The sequence below is a fragment of the Hyla sarda genome, chromosome 4, assembly GCF_029499605.1.
Source record: "Hyla sarda isolate aHylSar1 chromosome 4, aHylSar1.hap1, whole genome shotgun sequence".
Lineage (NCBI taxonomy): Eukaryota > Metazoa > Chordata > Amphibia > Anura > Hylidae > Hyla > Hyla sarda.
Window position 1 is genome coordinate 36523327 of NC_079192.1, and position 17759 is coordinate 36541085.

General features: G+C 46.0%; 19 non-coding genes across 19 annotated transcripts; all 19 read right to left on the reverse strand.

The window, feature by feature from the left end:
- Window positions 1–240: 240 nt before the first annotated feature.
- Window positions 241–381, reverse strand: LOC130268110 (U4 spliceosomal RNA). The gene has a single exon (XR_008843478.1). It is a non-coding gene; the product is annotated as a U4 spliceosomal RNA (small nuclear RNA).
- A 955-nt stretch (window positions 382–1336) lies between these two features.
- TRNAK-UUU (transfer RNA lysine (anticodon UUU)) lies at window positions 1337–1409 on the reverse strand. Its single transcript has one exon. It is a non-coding gene; the product is annotated as a tRNA-Lys (tRNA).
- A 679-nt stretch (window positions 1410–2088) lies between these two features.
- On the reverse strand, window positions 2089–2229 carry LOC130268079 (U4 spliceosomal RNA). Its single transcript, XR_008843447.1, has one exon. It is a non-coding gene; the product is annotated as a U4 spliceosomal RNA (small nuclear RNA).
- A 955-nt stretch (window positions 2230–3184) lies between these two features.
- On the reverse strand, window positions 3185–3257 carry TRNAK-UUU (transfer RNA lysine (anticodon UUU)). Its single transcript has one exon. It is a non-coding gene; the product is annotated as a tRNA-Lys (tRNA).
- A 679-nt stretch (window positions 3258–3936) lies between these two features.
- On the reverse strand, window positions 3937–4077 carry LOC130268080 (U4 spliceosomal RNA). Its single transcript, XR_008843448.1, has one exon. It is a non-coding gene; the product is annotated as a U4 spliceosomal RNA (small nuclear RNA).
- A 955-nt stretch (window positions 4078–5032) lies between these two features.
- On the reverse strand, window positions 5033–5105 carry TRNAK-UUU (transfer RNA lysine (anticodon UUU)). Its single transcript has one exon. It is a non-coding gene; the product is annotated as a tRNA-Lys (tRNA).
- A 679-nt stretch (window positions 5106–5784) lies between these two features.
- On the reverse strand, window positions 5785–5925 carry LOC130268057 (U4 spliceosomal RNA). Its single transcript, XR_008843427.1, has one exon. It is a non-coding gene; the product is annotated as a U4 spliceosomal RNA (small nuclear RNA).
- Window positions 5926–6853: 928 nt separating this feature from the next.
- On the reverse strand, window positions 6854–6926 carry TRNAK-UUU (transfer RNA lysine (anticodon UUU)). Its single transcript has one exon. It is a non-coding gene; the product is annotated as a tRNA-Lys (tRNA).
- Window positions 6927–7605: 679 nt separating this feature from the next.
- On the reverse strand, window positions 7606–7746 carry LOC130268063 (U4 spliceosomal RNA). The gene has a single exon (XR_008843432.1). It is a non-coding gene; the product is annotated as a U4 spliceosomal RNA (small nuclear RNA).
- Window positions 7747–8674: 928 nt separating this feature from the next.
- On the reverse strand, window positions 8675–8747 carry TRNAK-UUU (transfer RNA lysine (anticodon UUU)). The gene has a single exon. It is a non-coding gene; the product is annotated as a tRNA-Lys (tRNA).
- A 679-nt stretch (window positions 8748–9426) lies between these two features.
- On the reverse strand, window positions 9427–9567 carry LOC130268112 (U4 spliceosomal RNA). Its single transcript, XR_008843481.1, has one exon. It is a non-coding gene; the product is annotated as a U4 spliceosomal RNA (small nuclear RNA).
- A 927-nt stretch (window positions 9568–10494) lies between these two features.
- TRNAK-UUU (transfer RNA lysine (anticodon UUU)) lies at window positions 10495–10567 on the reverse strand. The gene has a single exon. It is a non-coding gene; the product is annotated as a tRNA-Lys (tRNA).
- Window positions 10568–11246: 679 nt separating this feature from the next.
- LOC130268030 (U4 spliceosomal RNA) lies at window positions 11247–11387 on the reverse strand. The gene has a single exon (XR_008843401.1). It is a non-coding gene; the product is annotated as a U4 spliceosomal RNA (small nuclear RNA).
- Window positions 11388–12342: 955 nt separating this feature from the next.
- On the reverse strand, window positions 12343–12415 carry TRNAK-UUU (transfer RNA lysine (anticodon UUU)). The gene has a single exon. It is a non-coding gene; the product is annotated as a tRNA-Lys (tRNA).
- Window positions 12416–13094: 679 nt separating this feature from the next.
- On the reverse strand, window positions 13095–13235 carry LOC130268064 (U4 spliceosomal RNA). The gene has a single exon (XR_008843433.1). It is a non-coding gene; the product is annotated as a U4 spliceosomal RNA (small nuclear RNA).
- A 927-nt stretch (window positions 13236–14162) lies between these two features.
- On the reverse strand, window positions 14163–14235 carry TRNAK-UUU (transfer RNA lysine (anticodon UUU)). Its single transcript has one exon. It is a non-coding gene; the product is annotated as a tRNA-Lys (tRNA).
- Window positions 14236–14914: 679 nt separating this feature from the next.
- LOC130267988 (U4 spliceosomal RNA) lies at window positions 14915–15055 on the reverse strand. The gene has a single exon (XR_008843363.1). It is a non-coding gene; the product is annotated as a U4 spliceosomal RNA (small nuclear RNA).
- Window positions 15056–16010: 955 nt separating this feature from the next.
- TRNAK-UUU (transfer RNA lysine (anticodon UUU)) lies at window positions 16011–16083 on the reverse strand. The gene has a single exon. It is a non-coding gene; the product is annotated as a tRNA-Lys (tRNA).
- Window positions 16084–16762: 679 nt separating this feature from the next.
- LOC130268005 (U4 spliceosomal RNA) lies at window positions 16763–16903 on the reverse strand. The gene has a single exon (XR_008843379.1). It is a non-coding gene; the product is annotated as a U4 spliceosomal RNA (small nuclear RNA).
- Window positions 16904–17759: the final 856 nt, after the last annotated feature.

Sequence of the window (17759 nt, forward strand, 5' to 3'; positions counted from 1 at the left end):
GACGCCTCATCCTTAGTAAACCATTCCTGATTTCTGTTATTAGCAACATGAACTTGGGTTGGCATCCTTCCAGAGCTATGGGGGACTTTGGCTCAGAGGCGAAGGGTATGGTTTTTTTGGGAAGTGGGCCCTCTCCAACTATCCGACTTTACTGGTAATATCACAGGCTAAGAACATGCATGGTGATGCCTCATCCTTAGTAAACCATTCCTGAATTCTGTTATTAACAACAAAAGTCAGTCTCCTGAGAGACTGTCAAAATTTGCCAGTTCTGACTATATTTCAAGTCATCACAGCGGGGTATTGGTAAAAGTTTTCAATCAGCAATAATCACGCCTTGGTAGACCCTCATGGGCTATGATACTGCCACTGCGCAAAGCTAAAGATCTACTGGTGAGGTGTAGAGAACCTTCTACAGTGTACTGATTAAGCCCGAGGAGACACCCGGCAGTCAGTAAGTGCAGAGCTTGGAATCCTGGGAGTGGATATGCTAATGGCTCATTTGTTTATTGTAGGTGGCTTGTTGCCCTGGGCAACAAGCCCAGTAATTCTATGAGTTTACTCACACATATATATCTTTATGTGCCTTTTGCTAGTTCGTTTTAAAGTATGCTCAATGTACCATTTGGTTCCCTGCAAAGGGCATCATCTTTATAGTAGTCAATGGACTACAGGTGACCATACATTTTCAATAACCGTCGGCCAAATGTTCATTTGCCCCACAGGTATCTCTCCCGACATCCCCATACATAGAAACATTGGGCACAGCCAAACGTTCATGTGTTCACTATGGAGGGGGGAGGGGTTAGCCACAGCCAGACATTATGGAAGGATTAACAATTGGGTCGTTACACAGAGGTAAACTACAGGGGATCCCTGTATCTGATTCTGGAATCTGTCACAGGGACTACTGAGTGCAGACTCAGCATTATTCTAACTCAGTGACTCACAGGTGATGTCTTCTCTGATCGAGAGTTGTCCTCTTTCCCTTTTCTTCTCTATCCATGCCAAATCCCAATGATGACTTCTCCCAAATGGGACTTGTCTCGGCAGAGTTTGCTGCCCCTGTGAAAGCCCTCTCACTATTAATGCCTCAACTGTGATCTCATTTCTCCTTCACGACACCCCTGCAAAGGAAAGCAGCGGTCGCTGGATGACTATGGCAGGACATGTCTAATCAAAACAACGGTCTATTCAGAACACAAGTGTAATCACGTGATAACTGCATGCCGACTTTGGCAACAATCTCACGTTTAAATCTGGGTCCATTATGTATTTTTTGGTCAATTAATATGTGACTTTATGTTATCATTGGTTTTCCTTTGATAAAACACATCGCCCGAACAGGGACTTGAACCCTGGACCCTCAGATTAAAAGTCTGATGCTCTACCGACTGAGCTATCCGGGCTCTGGGACATGTGGCTTTGCCCCGAGTCCATGCTTCGGCATGGATGCCGCCATGTTGGCTCCCTGGTTAACACTTGGGTTTAGATGGATGCTAGAAGCATTGTTGGTCTTTCCTCATCTATGGCATTGGGAGACTTTGAAACCGGTCCTTTGCTGTTGCCTTTTGGCCCGGAGGCGAAGGGTATAGTTTGTTTGTGGGGGCCTCTCCGACTGTCCAACTTTACTGGTAGTATCACCTGCCAAAATCATGCATGGTGACACCCCAACCTTTGTAAACCACCCTGTTTGCTCCCTGGTTGATACTTGGGTTGGCATCCTTCCAGAGCTATGGCCATGGGGGACTTTGGCTCAGAGGCGAAGGGTATGGTCTTTTTGGGAAGTGGGCCCTCTCCAACTGTCCGACTTTAATGGTAATATCACAGGCTAAAAACATGCATGGTGACGCCTCATCCTTAGTAAACCATTCCTGATTTCTGTTATTAGCAACATGAACTTGGGTTGGCATCCTTCCAGAGCTATGGGGGACTTTGGCTCAGAGGTGAAGGGTATGTTTTTTTTGGGAAGTGGGCCCTCTCCAACTGTCCGACTTTACTGGTAATATCACAGGCTAAGAACATGCATGGTGATGCCTCATCCTTAGTAAACCATTCCTGAATTCTGTTATTAACAACAAAAGTCAGTCTCCTGAGAGACTGTCAAAAATTGCCAGTTCTGACTATATTTCAAGTCATCACAGCAGGGTATTGGTAAAAGTTTTCAATCAGCAATAATCACGCCTCGGTAGACCCTCATGGGCTATGATACTGCCACTGCGCAAAGCTAAAGATCTACTGGTGAGGTATAGAGAACCTTCTACAGTGTACTGATTAAGCCCGAGGAGACACCCGGCAGTCAGTAAGTGCAGAGCTTGGAATCCTGGGAGTGGATATGCTAATGGATCATTTGATTATTGTAGGTGGCTTGTTGCCCTGGGCAACAAGCCCAGTAATTCTATGAGTTTACTCACACATATATATCTTTATGTGCCTTTTGCTAGTTCGTTTTAAAGTATGCTCAATGTACCATTTGGTTCCCTGCAAAGGGCATCATCTTTATAGTAGTCAATGGACTACAGGTGACCATACATTTTCAATAACCGTCGGCCAAATGTTCATTTGCCCCACAGGTATCTCTCCCGACATCCCCATACATAGAAACATTGGGCACAGCCAAACGTTCATGTGTTCACTATGGAGGGGGGAGGGGTTAGCCACAGCCAGACATTATGGAAGGATTAACAATTGGGTCGTTACACAGAGGTAAACTACAGGGGATCCCTGTATCTGATTCTGGAATCTGTCACAGGGACTACTGAGTGCAGACTCAGCATTATTCTAACTCAGTGACTCACAGGTGATGTCTTCTCTGATCGAGAGTTGTCCTCTTTCCCTTTTCTTCTCTATCCATGCCAAATCCCAATGATGACTTCTCCCAAATGGGACTTGTCTCGGCAGAGTTTGCTGCCCCTGTGAAAGCCCTCTCACTATTAATGCCTCAACTGTGATCTCATTTCTCCTTCACGACACCCCTGCAAAGGAAAGCAGCGGTCGCTGGATGACTATGGCAGGACATGTCTAATCAAAACAACGGTCTATTCAGAACACAAGTGTAATCACGTGATAACTGCATGCCGACTTTGGCAACAATCTCACGTTTAAATCTGGGTCCATTATGTATTTTTTGGTCAATTAATATGTGACTTTATGTTATCATTGGTTTTCCTTTGATAAAACACATCGCCCGAACAGGGACTTGAACCCTGGACCCTCAGATTAAAAGTCTGATGCTCTACCGACTGAGCTATCCGGGCTCTGGGACATGTGGCTTTGCCCCGAGTCCATGCTTCGGCATGGATGCCGCCTTGTTGGCTCCCTGGTTAACACTTGGGTTTAGATGGATGCTAGGAGCATTGTTGGTCTTTCCTCATCTATGGCATTGGGAGACTTTGAAACCGGTCCTTTGCAGTTGCCTTTTGGCCCGGAGGCGAAGGGTATAGTTTGTTTGTGGGGGCCTCTCCGACTGTCCAACTTTACTGGTAGTATCACCTGCCAAAATCATGCATGGTGACACCCCAACCTTTGTAAACCACCCTGTTTGCTCCCTGGTTGATACTTGGGTTGGCATCCTTCCAGAGCTATGGCTATGGGGGACTTTGGCTCAGAGGCGAAGGGTATGGTCTTTTTGGGAAGTGGGCCCTCTCCAACTGTCCGACTTTAATGGTAATATCACAGGCTAAAAACATGCATGGTGACGCCTCATCCTTAGTAAACCATTCCTGATTTCTGTTATTATCAACATGAACTTGGGTTGGCATCCTTCCAGAGCTATGGGGGACTTTGGCTCAGAGGCGAAGGGTATGGTTTTTTTGGGAAGTGGGCCCTCTCCAACTGTCCGACTTTACTGGTAATATCACAGGCTAAGAACATGCATGGTGATGCCTCATCCTTAGTAAACCATTCCTGAATTCTGTTATTAACAACAAAAGTCAGTCTCCTGAGAGACTGTCAAAAATTGCCAGTTCTGACTATATTTCAAGTCATCACAGCAGGGTATTGGTAAAAGTTTTCAATCAGCAATAATCACGCCTCGGTAGACCCTCATGGGCTATGATACTGCCACTGCGCAAAGCTAAAGATCTACTGGTGAGGTATAGAGAACCTTCTACAGTGTACTGATTAAGCCCGAGGAGACACCCGGCAGTCAGTAAGTGCAGAGCTTGGAATCCTGGGAGTGGATATGCTAATGGATCATTTGATTATTGTAGGTGGCTTGTTGCCCTGGGCAACAAGCCCAGTAATTCTATGAGTTTACTCACACATATATATCTTTATGTGCCTTTTGCTAGTTCGTTTTAAAGTATGCTCAATGTACCATTTGGTTCCCTGCAAAGGGCATCATCTTTATAGTAGTCAATGGACTACAGGTGACCATACATTTTCAATAACCGTCGGCCAAATGTTCATTTGCCCCACAGGTATCTCTCCCGACATCCCCATACATAGAAACATTGGGCACAGCCAAACGTTCATGTGTTCACTATGGAGGGGGGAGGGGTTAGCCACAGCCAGACATTATGGAAGGATTAACAATTGGGTCGTTACACAGAGGTAAACTACAGGGGATCCCTGTATCTGATTCTGGAATCTGTCACAGGGACTACTGAGTGCAGACTCAGCATTATTCTAACTCAGTGACTCACAGGTGATGTCTTCTCTGATCGAGAGTTGTCCTCTTTCCCTTTTCTTCTCTATCCATGCCAAATCCCAATGATGACTTCTCCCAAATGGGACTTGTCTCGGCAGAGTTTGCTGCCCCTGTGAAAGCCCTCTCACTATTAATGCCTCAACTGTGATCTCATTTCTCCTTCACGACACCCCTGCAAAGGAAAGCAGCGGTCGCTGGATGACTATGGCAGGACATGTCTAATCAAAACAACGGTCTATTCAGAACACAAGTGTAATCACGTGATAACTGCATGCCGACTTTGGCAACAATCTCACGTTTAAATCTGGGTCCATTATGTATTTTTTGGTCAATTAATATGTGACTTTATGTTATCATTGGTTTTCCTTTGATAAAACACATCGCCCGAACAGGGACTTGAACCCTGGACCCTCAGATTAAAAGTCTGATGCTCTACCGACTGAGCTATCCGGGCTCTGGGACATGTGGCTTTGCCCCGAGTCCATGCTTCGGCATGGATGCCGCCTTGTTGGCTCCCTGGTTAACACTTGGGTTTAGATGGATGCTAGGAGCATTGTTGGTCTTTCCTCATCTATGGCATTGGGAGACTTTGAAACCGGTCCTTTGCAGTTGCCTTTTGGCCCGGAGGCGAAGGGTATAGTTTGTTTGTGGGGGCCTCTCCGACTGTCCAACTTTACTGGTAGTATCACCTGCCAAAATCATGCATGGTGACACCCCAACCTTTGTAAACCACCCTGTTTGCTCCCTGGTTGATACTTGGGTTGGCATCCTTCCAGAGCTATGGCTATGGGGGACTTTGGCTCAGAGGCGAAGGGTATGGCCTTTTTGGGAAGTGGGCCCTCTCCAACTGTCCGACTTTAATGGTAATATCACAGGCTAAAAACATGCATGGTGACGCCTCATCCTTAGTAAACCATTCCTGATTTCTGTTATTATCAACATGAACTTGGGTTGGCATCCTTCCAGAGCTATGGGGGACTTTGGCTCAGAGGCGAAGGGTATGGTTTTTTTGGGAAGTGGGCCCTCTCCAACTGTCCGACTTTACTGGTAATATCACAGGCTAAGAACATGCATGGTGATGCCTCATCCTTAGTAAACCATTCCTGAATTCTGTTATTAACAACAAAAGTCAGTCTCCTGAGAGACTGTCAAAAATTGCCAGTTCTGACTATATTTCAAGTCATCACAGCAGGGTATTGGTAAAAGTTTTCAATCAGCAATAATCACACCTCGGTAGAACCTCATGGGCTATGATACTGCCACTGCGCAAAGCTAAAGATCTACTGGTGAGGTGTAGAGAACCTTCTACAGTGTACTGATTAAGCCCGAGGAGACACCCGGCAGTCAGTAAGTGCAGAGCTTGGAATCCTGGGAGTGGATATGCTAATGGATCATTTGATTATTGTAGGTGGCTTGTTGCCCTGGGCAACAAGCCCAGTAATTCTATGAGTTTACTCACACATATATATCTTTATGTGCCTTTTGCTAGTTCGTTTTAAAGTATGCTCAATGTACCATTTGGTTCCCTGCAAAGGGCATCATCTTTATAGTAGTCAATGGACTACAGGTGACCATACATTTTCAATAACCGTCGGCCAAATGTTCATTTGCCCCACAGGTATCTCTCCCGACATCCCCATACATAGAAACATTGGGCACAGGGGGGAGGGGTTAGCCACAGCCAGACATTATGGAAGGATTAACAATTGGGTCGTTACACAGAGGTAAACTACAGGGGATCCCTGTATCTGATTCTGGAATCTGTCACAGGGACTACTGAGTGCAGACTCAGCATTATTCTAACTCAGTGACTCACAGGTGATGTCTTCTCTGATCGAGAGTTGTCCTCTTTCCCTTTTCTTCTCTATCCATGCCAAATCCCAATGATGACTTCTCCCAAATGGGACTTGTCTCGGCAGAGTTTGCTGCCCCTGTGAAAGCCCTCTCACTATTAATGCCTCAACTGTGATCTCATTTCTCCTTCACGACACCCCTGCAAAGGAAAGCAGCGGTCGCTGGATGACTATGGCAGGACATGTCTAATCAAAACAACGGTCTATTCAGAACACAAGTGTAATCACGTGATAACTGCATGCCGACTTTGGCAACAATCTCACGTTTAAATCTGGGTCCATTATGTATTTTTTGGTCAATTAATATGGGACTTTATGTTATCATTGGTTTTCCTTTGATAAAACACATCGCCCGAACAGGGACTTGAACCCTGGACCCTCAGATTAAAAGTCTGATGCTCTACCGACTGAGCTATCCGGGCTCTGGGACATGTGGCTTTGCCCCGAGTCCATGCTTCGGCATGGATGCCGCCATGTTGGCTCCCTGGTTAACACTTGGGTTTAGATGGATGCTAGAAGCATTGTTGGTCTTTCCTCATCTATGGCATTGGGAGACTTTGAAACCGGTCCTTTGCTGTTGCCTTTTGGCCCGGAGGCGAAGGGTATAGTTTGTTTGTGGGGGCCTCTCCGACTGTCCAACTTTACTGGTAGTATCACCTGCCAAAATCATGCATGGTGACACCCCAACCTTTGTAAACCACCCTGTTTGCTCCCTGGTTGATACTTGGGTTGGCATCCTTCCAGAGCTATGGCCATGGGGGACTTTGGCTCAGAGGCGAAGGGTATGGTCTTTTTGGGAAGTGGGCCCTCTCCAACTGTCCGACTTTAATGGTAATATCACAGGCTAAAAACATGCATGGTGACGCCTCATCCTTAGTAAACCATTCCTGATTTCTGTTATTAGCAACATGAACTTGGGTTGGCATCCTTCCAGAGCTATGGGGGACTTTGGCTCAGAGGTGAAGGGTATGTTTTTTTTGGGAAGTGGGCCCTCTCCAACTGTCCGACTTTACTGGTAATATCACAGGCTAAGAACATGCATGGTGATGCCTCATCCTTAGTAAACCATTCCTGAATTCTGTTATTAACAACAAAAGTCAGTCTCCTGAGAGATTGTCAAAAATTGCCAGTTCTGACTATATTTCAAGTCATCACAGCGGGGTATTGGTAAAAGTTTTCAATCAGCAATAATCACACCTCGGTAGACCCTCATGGGCTATGATACTGCCACTGCGCAAAGCTAAAGATCTACTGGTGAGGTATAGAGAACCTTCTACAGTGTACTGATTAAGCCCGAGGAGACACCCGGCAGTCAGTAAGTGCAGAGCTTGGAATCCTGGGAGTGGATATGCTAATGGATCATTTGATTATTGTAGGTGGCTTGTTGCCCTGGGCAACAAGCCCAGTAATTCTATGAGTTTACTCACACATATATATCTTTATGTGCCTTTTGCTAGTTCGTTTTAAAGTATGCTCAATGTACCATTTGGTTCCCTGCAAAGGGCATCATCTTTATAGTAGTCAATGGACTACAGGTGACCATACATTTTCAATAACCGTCGGCCAAATGTTCATTTGCCCCACAGGTATCTCTCCCGACATCCCCATACATAGAAACATTGGGCACAGGGGGGAGGGGTTAGCCACAGCCAGACATTATGGAAGGATTAACAATTGGGTCGTTACACAGAGGTAAACTACAGGGGATCCCTGTATCTGATTCTGGAATCTGTCACAGGGACTACTGAGTGCAGACTCAGCATTATTCTAACTCAGTGACTCACAGGTGATGTCTTCTCTGATCGAGAGTTGTCCTCTTTCCCTTTTCTTCTCTATCAATGCCAAATCCCAATGATGACTTCTCCCAAATGGGACTTGTCTCGGCAGAGTTTGCTGCCCCTGTGAAAGCCCTCTCACTATTAATGCCTCAACTGTGATCTCATTTCTCCTTCACGACACCCCTGCAAAGGAAAGCAGCGGTCGCTGGATGACTATGGCAGGACATGTCTAATCAAAACAACGGTCTATTCAGAACACAAGTGTAATCACGTGATAACTGCATGCCGACTTTGGCAACAATCTCACGTTTAAATCTGGGTCCATTATGTATTTTTTGGTCAATTAATATGTGACTTTATGTTATCATTGGTTTTCCTTTGATAAAACACATCGCCCGAACAGGGACTTGAACCCTGGACCCTCAGATTAAAAGTCTGATGCTCTACCGACTGAGCTATCCGGGCTCTGGGACATGTGGCTTTGCCCCGAGTCCATGCTTCGGCATGGATGCCGCCATGTTGGCTCCCTGGTTAACACTTGGGTTTAGATGGATGCTAGAAGCATTGTTGGTCTTTCCTCATCTATGGCATTGGGAGACTTTGAAACCGGTCCTTTGCTGTTGCCTTTTGGCCCGGAGGCGAAGGGTATAGTTTGTTTGTGGGGGCCTCTCCGACTGTCCAACTTTACTGGTAGTATCACCTGCCAAAATCATGCATGGTGACACCCCAACCTTTGTAAACCACCCTGTTTGCTCCCTGGTTGATACTTGGGTTGGCATCCTTCCAGAGCTATGGCCATGGGGGACTTTGGCTCAGAGGCGAAGGGTATGGTCTTTTTGGGAAGTGGGCCCTCTCCAACTGTCCGACTTTAATGGTAATATCACAGGCTAAAAACATGCATGGTGACGCCTCATCCTTAGTAAACCATTCCTGATTTCTGTTATTAGCAACATGAACTTGGGTTGGCATCCTTCCAGAGCTATGGGGGACTTTGGCTCAGAGGTGAAGGGTATGTTTTTTTTGGGAAGTGGGCCCTCTCCAACTGTCCGACTTTACTGGTAATATCACAGGCTAAGAACATGCATGGTGATGCCTCATCCTTAGTAAACCATTCCTGAATTCTGTTATTAACAACAAAAGTCAGTCTCCTGAGAGATTGTCAAAAATTGACAGTTCTGACTATATTTCAAGTCATCACAGCGGGGTATTGGTAAAAGCTTTCAATCAGCAATAATCACACCTCGGTAGACCCTCATGGGCTATGATACTGCCACTGCGCAAAGCTAAAGATCTACTGGTGAGGTATAGAGAACCTTCTACAGTGTACTGATTAAGCCCGAGGAGACACCCGGCAGTCAGTAAGTGCAGAGCTTGGAATCCTGGGAGTGGATATGCTAATGGCTCATTTGATTATTGTAGGTGGCTTGTTGCCCTGGGCAACAAGCCCAGTAATTCTATGAGTTTACTCACACATATATATCTTTATGTGCCTTTTGCTAGTTCGTTTTAAAGTATGCTCAATGTACCATTTGGTTCCCTGCAAAGGGCATCATCTTTATAGTAGTCAATGGACTACAGGTGACCATACATTTTCAATAACCGTCGGCCAAATGTTCATTTGCCCCACAGGTATCTCTCCCGACATCCCCATACATAGAAACATTGGGCACAGGGGGGAGGGGTTAGCCACAGCCAGACATTATGGAAGGATTAACAATTGGGTCGTTACACAGAGGTAAACTACAGGGGATCCCTGTATCTGATTCTGGAATCTGTCACAGGGACTACTGAGTGCAGACTCAGCATTATTCTAACTCAGTGACTCACAGGTGATGTCTTCTCTGATCGAGAGTTGTCCTCTTTCCCTTTTCTTCTCTATCCATGCCAAATCCCAATGATGACTTCTCCCAAATGGGACTTGTCTCGGCAGAGTTTGCTGCCCCTGTGAAAGCCCTCTCACTATTAATGCCTCAACTGTGATCTCATTTCTCCTTCACGACACCCCTGCAAAGGCAAGCAGCGGTCGCTGGATGACTATGGCAGGACATGTCTAATCAAAACAACGGTCTATTCAGAACACAAGTGTAATCACGTGATAACTGCATGCCGACTTTGGCAACAATCTCACGTTTAAATCTGGGTCCATTATGTATTTTTTGGTCAATTAATATGTGACTTTATGTTATCATTGGTTTTCCTTTGATAAAACACATGCCCGAACAGGGACTTGAACCCTGGACCCTCAGATTAAAAGTCTGATGCTCTACCGACTGAGCTATCCGGGCTCTGGGACATGTGGCTTTGCCCCGAGTCCATGCTTCGGCATGGATGCCGCCTTGTTGGCTCCCTGGTTAACACTTGGGTTTAGATGGATGCTAGGAGCATTGTTGGTCTTTCCTCATCTATGGCATTGGGAGACTTTGAAACCGGTCCTTTGCAGTTGCCTTTTGGCCCGGAGGCAAAGGGTATAGTTTGTTTGTGGGGGCCTCTCCGACTGTCCAACTTTACTGGTAGTATCACCTGCCAAAATCATGCATGGTGACACCCCAACCTTTGTAAACCACCCTGTTTGCTCCCTGGTTGATACTTGGGTTGGCATTCTTCCAGAGCTATGGCTATGGGGGACTTTGGCTCAGAGGCGAAGGGTATGGTCTTTTTGGGAAGTGGGCCCTCTCCAACTGTCCGACTTTAATGGTAATATCACAGGCTAAAAACATGCATGGTGACGCCTCATCCTTAGTAAACCATTCCTGATTTCTGTTATTAGCAACATGAACTTGGGTTGGCATCCTTCCAGAGCTATGGGGGACTTTGGCTCAGAGGCGAAGGGTATGGTTTTTTTGGGAAGTGGGCCCTCTCCAACTGTCCGACTTTACTGGTAATATCACAGGCTAAGAACATGCATGGTGATGCCTCATCCTTAGTAAACCATTCCTGAATTCTGTTATTAACAACAAAAGTCAGTCTCCTGAGAGACTGTCAAAAATTGCCAGTTCTGACTATATTTCAAGTCATCACAGCGGGGTATTGGTAAAAGTTTTCAATCAGCAATAATCACGCCTCGGTAGACCCTCATGGGCTATGATACTGCCACTGCGCAAAGCTAAAGATCTACTGGTGAGGTGTAGAGAACCTTCTACAGTGTACTGATTAAGCCCGAGGAGACACCCGGCAGTCAGTAAGTGCAGAGCTTGGAATCCTGGGAGTGGATATGCTAATGGCTCATTTGTTTATTGTAGGTGGCTTGTTGCCCTGGGCAACAAGCCCAGTAATTCTATGAGTTTACTCACATATATATATCTTTATGTGCCTTTTGCTAGTTCGTTTTAAAGTATGCTCAATGTACCATTTGGTTCCCTGCAAAGGGCATCATCTTTATAGTAGTCAATGGACTACAGGTGACCATACATTTTCAATAACCGTCGGCCAAATGTTCATTTGCCCCACAGGTATCTCTCCCGACATCCCCATACATAGAAACATTGGGCACAGCCAAACGTTCATGTGTTCACTATGGAGGGGGGAGGGGTTAGCCACAGCCAGACATTATGGAAGGATTAACAATTGGGTCGTTACACAGAGGTAAACTACAGGGGATCCCTGTATCTGATTCTGGAATCTGTCACAGGGACTACTGAGTGCAGACTCAGCATTATTCTAACTCAGTGACTCACAGGTGATGTCTTCTCTGATCGAGAGTTGTCCTCTTTCCCTTTTCTTCTCTATCCATGCCAAATCCCAATGATGACTTCTCCCAAATGGGACTTGTCTCGGCAGAGTTTGCTGCCCCTGTGAAAGCCCTCTCACTATTAATGCCTCAACTGTGATCTCATTTCTCCTTCACGACACCCCTGCAAAGGAAAGCAGCGGTCGCTGGATGACTATGGCAGGACATGTCTAATCAAAACAACGGTCTATTCAGAACACAAGTGTAATCACGTGATAACTGCATGCCGACTTTGGCAACAATCTCACGTTTAAATCTGGGTCCATTATGTATTTTTTGGTCAATTAATATGTGACTTTATGTTATCATTGGTTTTCCTTTGATAAAACACATCGCCCGAACAGGGACTTGAACCCTGGACCCTCAGATTAAAAGTCTGATGCTCTACCGACTGAGCTATCCGGGCTCTGGGACATGTGGCTTTGCCCCGAGTCCATGCTTCGGCATGGATGCCGCCATGTTGGCTCCCTGGTTAACACTTGGGTTTAGATGGATGCTAGAAGCATTGTTGGTCTTTCCTCATCTATGGCATTGGGAGACTTTGAAACCGGTCCTTTGCTGTTGCCTTTTGGCCCGGAGGCGAAGGGTATAGTTTGTTTGTGGGGGCCTCTCCGACTGTCCAACTTTACTGGTAGTATCACCTGCCAAAATCATGCATGGTGACACCCCAACCTTTGTAAACCACCCTGTTTGCTCCCTGGTTGATACTTGGGTTGGCATCCTTCCAGAGCTATGGCCATGGGGGACTTTGGCTCAGAGGCGAAGGGTATGGTCTTTTTGGGAAGTGGGCCCTCTCCAACTGTCCGACTTTAATGGTAATATCACAGGCTAAAAACATGCATGGTGACGCCTCATCCTTAGTAAACCATTCCTGATTTCTGTTATTAGCAACATGAACTTGGGTTGGCATCCTTCCAGAGCTATGGGGGACTTTGGCTCAGAGGTGAAGGGTATGTTTTTTTTGGGAAGTGGGCCCTCTCCAACTGTCCGACTTTACTGGTAATATCACAGGCTAAGAACATGCATGGTGATGCCTCATCCTTAGTAAACCATTCCTGAATTCTGTTATTAACAACAAAAGTCAGTCTCCTGAGAGATTGTCAAAAATTGCCAGTTCTGACTATATTTCAAGTCATCACAGCGGGGTATTGGTAAAAGTTTTCAATCAGCAATAATCACACCTCGGTAGACCCTCATGGGCTATGATACTGCCACTGCGCAAAGCTAAAGATCTACTGGTGAGGTATAGAGAACCTTCTACAGTGTACTGATTAAGCCCGAGGAGACACCCGGCAGTCAGTAAGTGCAGAGCTTGGAATCCTGGGAGTGGATATGCTAATGGATCATTTGATTATTGTAGGTGGCTTGTTGCCCTGGGCAACAAGCCCAGTAATTCTATGAGTTTACTCACACATATATATCTTTATGTGCCTTTTGCTAGTTCGTTTTAAAGTATGCTCAATGTACCATTTGGTTCCCTGCAAAGGGCATCATCTTTATAGTAGTCAATGGACTACAGGTGACCATACATTTTCAATAACCGTCGGCCAAATGTTCATTTGCCCCACAGGTATCTCTCCCGACATCCCCATACATAGAAACATTGGGCACAGGGGGGAGGGGTTAGCCACAGCCAGACATTATGGAAGGATTAACAATTGGGTCGTTACACAGAGGTAAACTACAGGGGATCCCTGTATCTGATTCTGGAATCTGTCACAGGGACTACTGAGTGCAGACTCAGCATTATTCTAACTCAGTGACTCACAGGTGATGTCTTCTCTGATCGAGAGTTGTCCTCTTTCCCTTTTCTTCTCTATCCATGCCAAATCCCAATGATGACTTCTCCCAAATGGGACTTGTCTCGGCAGAGTTTGCTGCCCCTGTGAAAGCCCTCTCACTATTAATGCCTCAACTGTGATCTCATTTCTCCTTCACGACACCCCTGCAAAGGCAAGCAGCGGTCGCTGGATGACTATGGCAGGACATGTCTAATCAAAACAACGGTCTATTCAGAACACAAGTGTAATCACGTGATAACTGCATGCCGACTTTGGCAACAATCTCACGTTTAAATCTGGGTCCATTATGTATTTTTTGGTCAATTAATATGTGACTTTATGTTATCATTGGTTTTCCTTTGATAAAACACATGCCCGAACAGGGACTTGAACCCTGGACCCTCAGATTAAAAGTCTGATGCTCTACCGACTGAGCTATCCGGGCTCTGGGACATGTGGCTTTGCCCCGAGTCCATGCTTCGGCATGGATGCCGCCTTGTTGGCTCCCTGGTTAACACTTGGGTTTAGATGGATGCTAGGAGCATTGTTGGTCTTTCCTCATCTATGGCATTGGGAGACTTTGAAACCGGTCCTTTGCAGTTGCCTTTTGGCCCGGAGGCGAAGGGTATAGTTTGTTTGTGGGGGCCTCTCCGACTGTCCAACTTTACTGGTAGTATCACCTGCCAAAATCATGCATGGTGACACCCCAACCTTTGTAAACCACCCTGTTTGCTCCCTGGTTGATACTTGGGTTGGCATCCTTCCAGAGCTATGGCTATGGGGGACTTTGGCTCAGAGGCGAAGGGTATGGTCTTTTTGGGAAGTGGGCCCTCTCCAACTGTCCGACTTTAATGGTAATATCACAGGCTAAAAACATGCATGGTGACGCCTCATCCTTAGTAAACCATTCCTGATTTCTGTTATTAGCAACATGAACTTGGGTTGGCATCCTTCCAGAGCTATGGGGGACTTTTGCTCAGAGGCGAAGGGTATGGTTTTTTTGGGAAGTGGGCCCTCTCCAACTGTCCGACTTTACTGGTAATATCACAGGCTAAGAACATGCATGGTGATGCCTCATCCTTAGTAAACCATTCCTGAATTCTGTTATTAACAACAAAAGTCAGTCTCCTGAGAGACTGTCAAAAATTGCCAGTTCTGACTATATTTCAAGTCATCACAGCGGGGTATTGGTAAAAGTTTTCAATCAGCAATAATCACGCCTCGGTAGAACCTCATGGGCTATGATACTGCCACTGCACAAAGCTAAAGATCTACTGGTGAGGTGTAGAGAACCTTCTACAGTGTACTGATTAAGCCCGAGGAGACACCCGGCAGTCAGTAAGTGCAGAGCTTGGAATCCTGGGAGTGGATATGCTAATGGCTCATTTGTTTATTGTAGGTAGCTTGTTGCCCTGGGCAACAAGCCCAGTAATTCTATGAGTTTACTCACACATATATATCTTTATGTGCCTTTTGCTAGTTCGTTTTAAAGTATGCTCAATGTACCATTTGGTTCCCTGCAAAGGGCATCATCTTTATAGTAGTCAATGGACTACAGGTGACCATACATTTTCAATAACCGTCGGCCAAATGTTAATTTGCCCCACAGGTATCTCTCCCGACATCCCCATACATAGAAACATTGGGCACAGCCAAACGTTCATGTGTTCACTATGGAGGGGGGAGGGGTTAGCCACAGCCAGACATTATGGAAGGATTAACAATTGGGTCGTTACACAGAGGTAAACTACAGGGGATCCCTGTATCTGATTCTGGAATCTGTCACAGGGACTACTGAGTGCAGACTCAGCATTATTCTAACTCAGTGACTCACAGGTGATGTCTTCTCTGATCGAGAGTTGTCCTCTTTCCCTTTTCTTCTCTATCCATGCCAAATCCCAATGATGACTTCTCCCAAATGGGACTTGTCTCGGCAGAGTTTGCTGCCCCTGTGAAAGCCCTCTCACTATTAATGCCTCAACTGTGATCTCATTTCTCCTTCACGACACCCCTGCAAAGGAAAGCAGAGGTCGCTGGATGACTATGGCAGGACATGTCTAATCAAAACAACGGTCTATTCAGAACACAAGTGTAATCACGTGATAACTGCATGCCGACTTTGGCAACAATCTCACGTTTAAATCTGGGTCCATTATGTATTTTTTGGTCAATTAATATGTGACTTTATGTTATCATTGGTTTTCCTTTGATAAAACACATCGCCCGAACAGGGACTTGAACCCTGGACCCTCAGATTAAAAGTCTGATGCTCTACCGACTGAGCTATCCGGGCTCTGGGACATGTGGCTTTGCCCCGAGTCCATGCTTCGGCATGGATGCCGCCATGTTGGCTCCCTGGTTAACACTTGGGTTTAGATGGATGCTAGAAGCATTGTTGGTCTTTCCTCATCTATGGCATTGGGAGACTTTGAAACCGGTCCTTTGCTGTTGCCTTTTGGCCCGGAGGCGAAGGGTATAGTTTGTTTGTGGGGGCCTCTCCGACTGTCCAACTTTACTGGTAGTATCACCTGCCAAAATCATGCATGGTGACACCCCAACCTTTGTAAACCACCCTGTTTGCTCCCTGGTTGATACTTGGGTTGGCATCCTTCCAGAGCTATGGCCATGGGGGACTTTGGCTCAGAGGCGAAGGGTATGGTCTTTTTGGGAAGTGGGCCCTCTCCAACTGTCCGACTTTAATGGTAATATCACAGGCTAAAAACATGCATGGTGACGCCTCATCCTTAGTAAACCATTCCTGATTTCTGTTATTAGCAACATGAACTTGGGTTGGCATCCTTCCAGAGCTATGGGGGACTTTGGCTCAGAGGTGAAGGGTATGTTTTTTTTGGGAAGTGGGCCCTCTCCAACTGTCCGACTTTACTGGTAATATCACAGGCTAAGAACATGCATGGTGATGCCTCATCCTTAGTAAACCATTCCTGAATTCTGTTATTAACAACAAAAGTCAGTCTCCTGAGAGACTGTCAAAAATTGCCAGTTCTGACTATATTTCTAGTCATCACAGCGGGGTATTGGTAAAAGTTTTCAATCAGCAATAATCACGCCTCGGTAGACCCTCATGGGCTATGATACTGCCACTGCGCAAAGCTAAAGATCTACTGGTGAGGTATAGAGAACCTTCTACAGTGTACTGATTAAGCCCGAGGAGACACCCGGCAGTCAGTAAGTGCAGAGCTTGGAATCCTGGGAGTGGATATGCTAATGGCTCATTTGATTATTGTAGGTGGCTTGTTGCCCTGGGCAACAAGCCCAGTAATTCTATGAGTTTACTCACACATATATATCTTTATGTGCCTTTTGCTAGTTCGTTTTAAAGTATGCTCAATGTACCATTTGGTTCCCTGCAAAGGGCATCATCTTTATAGTAGTCAATGGACTACAGGTGACCATACATTTTCAATAACCGTCGGCCAAATGTTCATTTGCCCCACAGGTATCTCTCCCGACATCCCCATACATAGAAACATTGGGCACAGGGGGGAGGGGTTAGCCACAGCCAGACATTATGGAAGGATTAACAATTGGGTCGTTACACAGAGGTAAACTACAGGGGATCCCTGTATCTGATTCTGGAATCTGTCACAGGGACTACTGAGTGCAGACTCAGCATTATTCTAACTCAGTGACTCACAGGTGATGTCTTCTCTGATCGAGAGTTGTCCTCTTTCCCTTTTCTTCTCTATCCATGCCAAATCCCAATGATGACTTCTCCCAAATGGGACTTGTCTCGGCAGAGTTTGCTGCCCCTGTGAAAGCCCTCTCACTATTAATGCCTCAACTGTGATCTCATTTCTCCTTCACGAGACCCCTGCAAAGGAAAGCAGCGGTCGCTGGATGACTATGGCAGGACATGTCTAATCAAAACAACGGTCTATTCAGAACACAAGTGTAATCACGTGATAACTGCATGCCGACTTTGGCAACAATCTCACGTTTAAATCTGGG